Here is a 9,829-nt window from a genome sequence, read left to right as displayed (position 1 = left end):
CCCTGTTGGAGACTTCAACTTGACCACTTGCTTAAGGATGATAGGGATTAGAAACTTTGTGATTGACACCATACTTTGAAAGCAAAGTGTCAAAAGCTCTATTGCAAAAATGAGACCCCCCGTCACTTATGATTGCACGAGGAGTGCCAAACCTTGTAAAAATGCTCTTCTTGAGAAATACAACAACACTCCGGGCCTCATTGTTGGGCAACGCCATGGCTTCAACCCACATTGAAGCATAGTCCACCGCTATAAGAATGTATGTGTTCCCACACGAGCTAACAAACGGGCCCATAAAATCAATGCCCCATACATCAAAAATATCAACCTCAAGGATGGTATTGAGAGGCATCTCATCTTTCTTCGAAATTCCCCCCGCTCTTTGGCATTCGTCACATATCTTCACAAAATCACCTCCATCTTTGAACAAAGTTGGCCAATAAAACCCACAGCTAAGAACTTTAGAAGTCGTCCTCGCCCCGCCATGATGGCCACTATAGGAGAGGAATGACAAGCCTCCAAGATACTCAATTGCTCTTCCTCCGGGACATACCTTCGGATCACACCATCCGTGCAAATCTTGAATAACTACGGTTCATCCCAATAGAAATCCAAACTATCCCACTTGAGATTCTTCCTTTGGTTAGAAGAAAGCTCACACTGGATTATACTAGTCACAAGGAAATTAGCAACATCGGCAAACCATGGCATATCATTCATCGACACCGAAAGGAGTTGTTCATCGAGAAATGAATCATTGATCTCTAGGCCGTCACGAGACCTCCCCTCCTCCTCCAAGCGGGAGAAGTGCTCCGCCACTTGGTTCTCACTACCCTTCCGGTCCACAATCTCCAAATCAAACTCTTGAAGTAACAAGACCCATCGCATCAGTCTATCTTTGTAATCCTTCTTCGTTATCAAGTACCAGAGTGCGGCATGGTCGGTATGAATAATAACCTTAGCACCCATAAGATACGGCCGGAATTTTTCCATTGTGAACACAATAGCCAAGAGTTCTTTCTCGGTCACCGTGTAGTTCACTTGAGCATCATTCATTGTCTTGCTCGCATAGTACAGCGGATGAAACATTTTGTTCACTCTTTGACCCAAAACCACCCCAATCGCAACATCACTTGCATCATACATGAGTTCAAAGGGTAAGCTCCAATTAGGCGCGGTAATGATAGGAGTGGCGGTCAACTTATGCTTAAGAAGTTCAAAGGCTTGCATACACTTCTCATCAAACACGAATTTAGCATCTTTTTCCAACAACTTGCACAAGGGATTCACTACCTTCGAAAAGTCTTCGATAAATCGCTGGTTAAAGCCCGCATGCCCAAGAAAAGTTTCAACTCCCTTGACAGATGTAGGGGGAGGGAGCCTTGAAATTTCATCGATCTTTGATTTATCTACCTCAATACCATGCTTCGAAATTTTATGCCCAATAACTATTCCTTCTTCCATCATAAAGTGGCATTTCTCCCAATTGAGGACAAGATTGCTTTCTTCACAACGGGCCAAAACCCTGTCAAGATTCTTCAAGCACTCATCAAATGAATCCCCTACAACACTAAAGTTTTCCATGAACACCTCCAAAATGTCTTCCACCATATCGGTGAAAATGACCATCATACACCGCTGAAATGTACCCGGTGCATTACACAACCCAAAAGGCATCCTACAAAATGCAAAAGTGCCATATTGACAAGTGAATGTGGTCTTCTCCGGATCTTTAGGAGCAACAAAGATTTGGTTGTACCCAGAATACCCATCCAAGAAACAGTAGAAGGCACACCCAGCAAGTCGATCCAACATCTGATCAAGAAATGGCAACGGTAAGTGATCCTTGCGAGTCACTTTATTCAACTTGCGGCAGTCCATGCATACCCTCTAACCGGTAATAGTTCTTGTAGGAATCAACTCATTTTGTGAATTTGTAACCACGGTCATGCCACCCTTCTTTGGTACACATTGCACCGGTGAAGTCCAAGAGCTATCAGAGATGGGGTACACAACCCTGGTATCCAACCAATTGATCACCTCCTTTTTAACAACTTCTTGCATTGCCTCATTCAACCTCCTTTGATGCTCCAAGGAGGGCTTTGCATCATCTTCCAGAATAATATTGTGCATACAGAATGCAGGGATTATTCCCTGAATATCAGCTAAAGTCCATCCAATTGCCTTTTTCTGCTTTTGAAGCACCGCCAATGTGGCATCAACCTGTATGTTAGTAAGGAAAGAAGAAAGAATAACTGACAAAGTAGAATTTGAGCCTAAGAACTCATACCTGAGGTGTGGAGGCAGCAATTTCAACTCCAACACTAGAGGCTCCTCAATTGAAGGTTTTATTGGTGGAGTCTTTCTATTCTCGAGATCCAAAGATAATTTCTCAGGCTCATAAGAGTAAGATCCCATTCCATGTAAAGCATTCACGCACTCCACTCGGTTTGCATCCTCATTGACATCAAGATTCAACAGTACGGCCTCCAATGGGTCCTCCACATTGATCATTGCACTGGTGTCATCAATTATCACTACTGTGACGAGGTCCACAAAAGAGCACACCTCGGTACTGTTGGGCTACTTCATTGATTTGCACACATGAAAGACCACCTTTTCATCACCCACTCAGAAGGTGAGTTTCCCTGCTTCCACATCAACTAAGGCCTTCCCCATAGCTAGAAAAGGTCTTCCAAATATGATAGGAACTTCATAGTCCACCTCACAGTCCAAGATCACAAAGTTAGCTGGTAAGATTAATTTGTCCACCCGAACAAGCACATCATCAATAATACCCAATGGTCTCTTCATCGTTCTATCTGCCATTTGTAATCTCATGGAAGTCAGCCTTGGCTACTCAATACCCTAAGTCTTGAAAATGGAATAGGGCATCAAATTGATATTAGCCCCCAAATCACATACAGCTTTAGCAAAATCCGCACTCCCATGGTGCAAGGAATGGTGAAAGCACCGGGATCTTTAAGCTTCGGGGCCATTGAATGCACTATTGCACTAACTTGGTGAGTCATATTTATTGTTTCACAATCAATAGACCGCTTCTTTGTTACCAAGTCCTTCATGAATTTAGCATAGCCCGTCATTTATTCAAGAGCCTCCACCAAAGGCACATTGATAGATAAGCACTTCATCATGTCAATGAACTTTTTAAACTGATTTTCATTTTTCTGCTTCGCGGGCCTTTGAGGATAAGGCGGAGGTGGCCTTGGCAAAGGAGCCTTGGCTTTAGGCACAACCGGCTTCGACATGTCTATTATGTGTTCCCTAGACGGGTTCACATCATTTTGAGTTTCCACATCGACATCTTGAATATCAATTCTCACTTCTTCATTCACATTTTCATCCTCCAAAGGAAATTCATCTTCTTGCAACTCAACATCATCATCCATAATCTATTTTTGTTTGGAGGCATGCACATCACCGCCTCTCCCACTACTTGTTGTTACTGCCATAACATGATTGTTCCCACCCTTCGGGTTCACTACCGTATCACTTGGTAGTGCACCCTTAGGGCGAGTATTTAAAGACTGTGAGATTTGGCCTAACTGCACCTCCAAGTTCCTGATAGTGGTATTGTGGGAAGCCAGCTGAGCATCCGAGTCCGCATTCTTCATCATCATCTGCTCGAACAACATTTCAATTCTACCCATATCATTGCTAGAAGAACTGGGATCTTGAGATGGAAATGGGGGTGGATTGTTCGGTTGTTGGTACATTGGGGGCCTTTGAAAGCCTTGACCCTGGTTTCCTTGGTTTCCATTGTTCCATCCACCTTGATTGTTATTACCACCCCAATTGTTGTTATTACCATTCCAATTTCCTTGGTTGCTTTGATTGTTGTTCTTATTTCCCTAGTTATTGTTTTGGTTGTTGTTCCCCCAATTACCATTGCCTTGTTGTTGATTGCCCCAATTGCCCTGGGGTCTCTATTGTTGTTGGTTGGAAGAATTGCCTCTCTGGCCTTGATAATTATTCACGTATTGCACCTCTTCACTTTGTTCATTATAATCTTCATTTTGAAATCCATAACAATCATTATCAAATTGCTCCGAATTCCCTTGGTTTTGTTGCCCTCTTTATCTTCTTTTGTTGACAATCATGTTAACACCCTCCATGGCATTCACTTGGCGCGGATTTTGAACTTGTTGCAACTGTGCCTTTGCTAGTTGGTTCATTGTAGTTGTCAACTCAGTTATAGCCTACCCATGATCATGTAATTCCTTGTGCAAATAGATAATCGTGGGGTCACCCTGGGGCACATTGGCTCTACTTTGCCAAGCAGAAGAAATGTCACACATCTCGTCAAGAATGTCACAAGCCTCATCATACGATAGCTTCATGAAGTTTCCCCCAGCAAGTTGGTCCACTATGCATTGGTTTATTGTATTAATGCCCCAATAGAAGTTTTGTTGGATCATACCTCAGTCATATCATTGTTGGGGCATTCCTTCACCATTTTTCTACAATGCTCCTAAATCTCATGCAAAGGTTCCGTGGGCTCTTGCTTGAACACCAAGATCTCATATCTCAATGCAGCCATATGCCCCGGTGAGAAATATTTTGCAATGAACTTGTCCGCAAACTCATCCTAAGTAGTGATGGAATGGTTGGGAAGTCGCTCGAGCCAATCCAATGCCTTCCCTCTAAGTGAGAATGGGAAGAGTCTCAACCTAAGAGCATCCTCGGACAGATTAGTTTGCTTGCTCCCCCAACATGTATCCACGAACCCCTTGAGATGTTTGTAAGCATTTTGATTTGCAGCGCCCGTGACGTACCCGGGTTGCTCTAGTAAGGTCAACATCACATTGGTTATTTGAAAATTGCCCACCCGAATTTGGGGTGGGACAATAGCACTTGAATAGACTTGGTTCGGAAGCACTCTAGGAGCCACTCTTGGAGGTGGAAGATGAGGGTCTGGAATATTGTCATTAACATTAGCATTAGCCTGGCGGCCTCTACGATGTCCTTGAGGTACAAGAGGCACCTCATCATCTCCGACATCATCTATCTCCTCCCCAGCAATCATATTTCCAAGAGGGTCATTGGCGTTGTTTGCTGACATTTGGTACCTGAGTTGTGACACAAACAAATTAGTAACAAAGAAGGAAAAAAGAAAAATACACAAAACTATTTAAATAGATAGCCAAAATCGTTAGCTCCCCGGCAACGACGCCAAAAAGTGGTCGAAGCTACCCTGCACTACTATTGAGTAGCAAGAGAGGGTCGAAGCAACTTTTACCCGATTTAGGGTCGGGATCGATTTCCACAGAGAGCTAGATGTTGGAGTCGGGTATCTATCTAATTTAGAGTTGGGTATGTGTTCTATATTACATTTCTAAACATTTTTTGGTTTTTGTTTTACTTCTAATTTTATCAAACTACAATGGTAAATTAAACTAGAATAAGCTAAGAGTAAAATGTTGCGGGTCGTTCAAATGGTTTAAAAGGCACTAGGGTAGTGACTTTTGCCTAGGTGGTCAATTGATGGATACTTGAGTCTAAGGCATGATTGACATATTTAGGGAGTATGATATAACCGTTGCACAATTTTACCCACTCTACACCTCTCGGTGGTTCAAGTGATTTTTCCCGAATTGACTTTCTCAAGACCAATTGGGTATGCAAATTTGCACAAGCAATCAAGGTTCAAGTCAGGTATTACTCTCTCGAGGTTTAACTCTTTAATTGGGGCTATCAATCTCTTGAGTACGCCCAAATTCCTTCTTGGATCAATTTCAGAGACTCAAGCTCTCTTTCTCAAGAAATGCTCAAGTCAACTAAACACAAACTAGTGTTTGCAACCACTAATTCAGCAATTAAGCATGAAATTAGCCTAAATATCAAACACCCATAGTCAATCTTGCCCTAAAATAAAAGACCCATCAGTTACCCACACTAGGGTTGAGCCACAACCCTAGCTAATGGGTTTAGCTACTCATAATTAAAGAAGAAAAGCAAGAAATAGATGAAGAAAAACTCATATTAATTAATTACTAAATGAAACAAGAAGATTCAATGTTTAAATATAACTAAAATTACTCAAAACAGCTAAAACTATGAAGTCACGAGCGCAGCTCTGAAGAGAAAACTATTTGATGACCTAAAAATGGGAAAAGAAACTATTTATACTAAGCTGAAAAATCTGGACAAAAATATCATGCGGGGCTAGTGCGGACCGCACAAAATCACGTGCGGCCGCACTAAGGCTCTTGACATAAAATCCATCTCTATGAACTCAGGCAATGCGGACCGCACAGAATGGAGTGCAACTGCGGAGGTTTCTAGTGCGGTCCGCATGAAATGGAGCGCGAACCGCATTGGCTTGAAACTCGGAACTGGCAACTCTCTGATCCTTCTTACTGCAGACCGCACTAAATCGAGTATGGCCGCATTGATCCCAATGTGGAACGCACAAAACTTAGTGCGGCCGTATTGCCCTTTTTGCCTGAATATCATACTCTCTGAACCTCACTTGTGCGGCCGCACTGGCCTCGTTTTGTCTGAGCTTTGTCTTGTCTTGATACTTGTGCAAGTTTCATTCTTTTTGAGTTGATCTTTGACATCTTGTCACCTTGTTGATCAAACCTGCAATCAAGCACAATTGTGAGCCTTTTGTACACATTTCTAATAAAAACTTAAGCAAGAAGGAGTATAAATTGTAGCAAAATCCCTAGTTATCACTAAACATTACTTGTAGAAAAAGAAACAAAAATTGAATATCTCATGAACTTCACGATGGGTTTTCCCTAATCTCCCATGAACATCAAATCTTGGTTTGTTGAAATCCTAATTTCAATTTTTTTTTGATTTAGCACACAAGAATACTTCTTGATTTTCCATAAGACTTCCCCTTGAATTACTTGGTGAAGTTGTTCCGCGAGTGCAGTAATAACACCCAATTCTCCCCCCCTGCCGACCAATGTGTTTTATCAATATATATAGGCAGGCTATGTTATAATATGGATAGAGTTACACGTTTTCTAAGTAAAATATAGATGAGTAAACTGAGACTGGGATTACATTTCATTATCTTCATGTTCTCTTCGAGATTCTTGTAACCAAGAAGAAAGAGAAAAGGAAAAGGAGATAAAGAAGAAAGAAATGGGAGAGAAAATTTCAGTTTATAATTCAACATGCTACAAAATATCGATACCATCCCGTAATATGTGGGAGCATTTGCTCCTAAAGATTCCTAACAAACTCCTATCCTCACCTCTTTTAACAAATAGAAATATCTAACTTGTTGGACTTGATTGAAAGAACGAAAAAAGGCACTAACAGGATCAACTAATAAAATGTACAAGAAGATTGAACATACAAAGTTGTTTACTTAAATAGATGAGCCAATCGGTTTTTGAATTCAAGAAGAGTTGGTAAAAAATTCATGGCATCAAGAAATAATATTATTTTGCTTCTAAATTGATGAGTTCTAAATCTTGGTTATTAAAAGGGTGACTATTGTTCCAAATGGTAAAACATGTTAAATCTGAATCTAAGTTTGAATAATGACAACTTATTCACATTGATTGCAGAAATCAAGGAATCAACAAAAGGAAAGAAAGTTGTCAGGAAGCTATCAAAAGTAAAGAAGCTGATGATGTCTAAACCAAAGGAGATAATGCTAAATCAAAGGACTAGAAGCCATCAAAAAGGAAACCAAATCTTCCATGCCCTCTCAGCCTCCATCGAAGAAGATCAAGACTATCTAACAAGGAAATATATCAACTGAAGATCAAAGAATATCCGACATCTTCAATCAGCAAAGTCAAAGGCTAAAATCTCTCCTTAAAATAAGTACGTGACAAGGAAAGTCATGAACAAATCCAGCCCGTCTCAAGTGCAGGATTCAAAAGGTACCCCTTGGGTCAGATCTCTTAGGGGATTTTGTGCCTCAATCAAGACAAATTGCAACGACTCTCAAACTCTCTTATAAGAAGGCTGCTCAGTTCATAAAGAAGACTTACGCAACTACGCAAACTGTTTTCTAAGCCTTTCTAGTTTTTAGTACAAACATTGTATTCTTGAGTCTACAAGTGTCACAAAAGATAGGAAGAGTTAGAACACAAAAAGAGAGTTGTGTCAACATTACAAAAGGTTCATTGTTGCTGAATGTTATTGATGGTAAACGAACTAAAACTATCACATTTGTAATCATTTATCAAAGATCTAAGAGAACCCTTATGACCGAAGAGAACTGGACGTAGGTACCACACCGGTACTAAAATGGTATAAAAACTGTTATGCCTCTTTTACTTTTCTGTCAATTTATCTTATTCTTCACTAAAGTTGTTTATTGTTCAACATTAGTTGACTAAACTCACACTTAGTCGAACAAGATTTTAAATTGACTACAATTCACCCACCCACCCCTCTTGTACTTTCAATTGGTATTAGTAGGGGTGTCAATGGTTCGGTTCGGCCGGTTATTTTATAAAATCTGTACCATACCAATTTTTCGGTTATTCTATTATTTATAACCAAAATTAGACTTTTCGAAATCGTCCCAATCATGTCGGTTTCTCTTCGGTATCAGTACGGTTCGGTTAATTTTCGGTATTTTTTTTAATATCATGTAAAATTCACTAGTAGAAGTAGAATTGCAATAACATACGTTCTTTTATAGGACTTAGCAAAACTCTCTAGACATTTTTACTGTTTAAAAGGTGATGAATTAAAAAAAAGATGAGATGGCTAGAGAGTAGATCCATCAACTATTCTACAACAGCATAAAAGAAATTAAACAAAGGCAAAGAAAATATAAATCAGACGAGTTGAAAGATATACCAAGCTGGGACTCAAGAATAAAGTCTATAGAAGATTAAACATTCAAAAAGATAAATCCAAATTATATGAAAGGAAACATATTTAGTACATTGTAGTTTGCTACTCATAATCGCTAGAATACTTTGTGTCTTGCTAATAAAGATACTTGAAATAACTTAGTTTAAGTAGAAGTAGCATAATAGGTTTTAGGAATTAGTATTTTGAGTTTAATTACTTGTTGGCTTGTAATAGTTTTCATAATTTCAAGGCCCAAAGAAAATTTAATACATTATTACTTTTAAACTTACTAAATAAATATATTTTCTACGTGTAAAATTTATTCGGTACGATTCCGTATTTTGTTTTATTTTTAAAATAAAAAACCTACCCTAATTATCGGTGTGGTTATAGATTTATATAAAAACCTACGATTTCTTAAAAAGAAACCTAAAAATCGGTTCGGTACGGTTCGGTCGGTTTAGTCGGTTTTCAAATATCCATTGGCACCCCTAGGTATTAGAGCAAGGCTTACAAACTTTACTTAACAGCTAGTCAGGAAAAGATCATGGGATCGAACACAGTCATTGGTGCATTGTTTCAAGAAGGAACCTCTCAAGTACGACTGCCATATTTCAACGGACAACACTTCTCTCGCTGGAAAGTGCATATGGAAACATATACCATGTCATATGACATCAAAGTCTGGCAGATGATTAAAAGGGGAAATCTTCCAATTCCCCTAAGGAAAGATGAGAATGGTCAAGTCATAGTATCAACTGATCCACTTGATTTTGATGTTACACTAATGACCAAGTTGATGTCATAACTGTGAATGCTAAAGAAAAAAATCTACTGTACAATGCTATCAGTGGTAAAAAGTATGAAAAGATCTCAAGTTATGAAACTGCTAAGGAATTGTGGGATAAATTGGAGGTCACATATGAAGGAATTTGTTGATATTTCACTTGCAGATATTGAAAGAGTTCTAAATGAACTCATAAAGATCCAAAGAGAAAAGAAAGATTGGGCCTTGAAGCCGGAAGTT

This window comes from Nicotiana sylvestris, chromosome 8, assembly GCF_000393655.2.
Source record: "Nicotiana sylvestris chromosome 8, ASM39365v2, whole genome shotgun sequence".
Lineage (NCBI taxonomy): Eukaryota > Viridiplantae > Streptophyta > Magnoliopsida > Solanales > Solanaceae > Nicotiana > Nicotiana sylvestris.
This window is presented reverse-complemented; position numbering follows the sequence as displayed.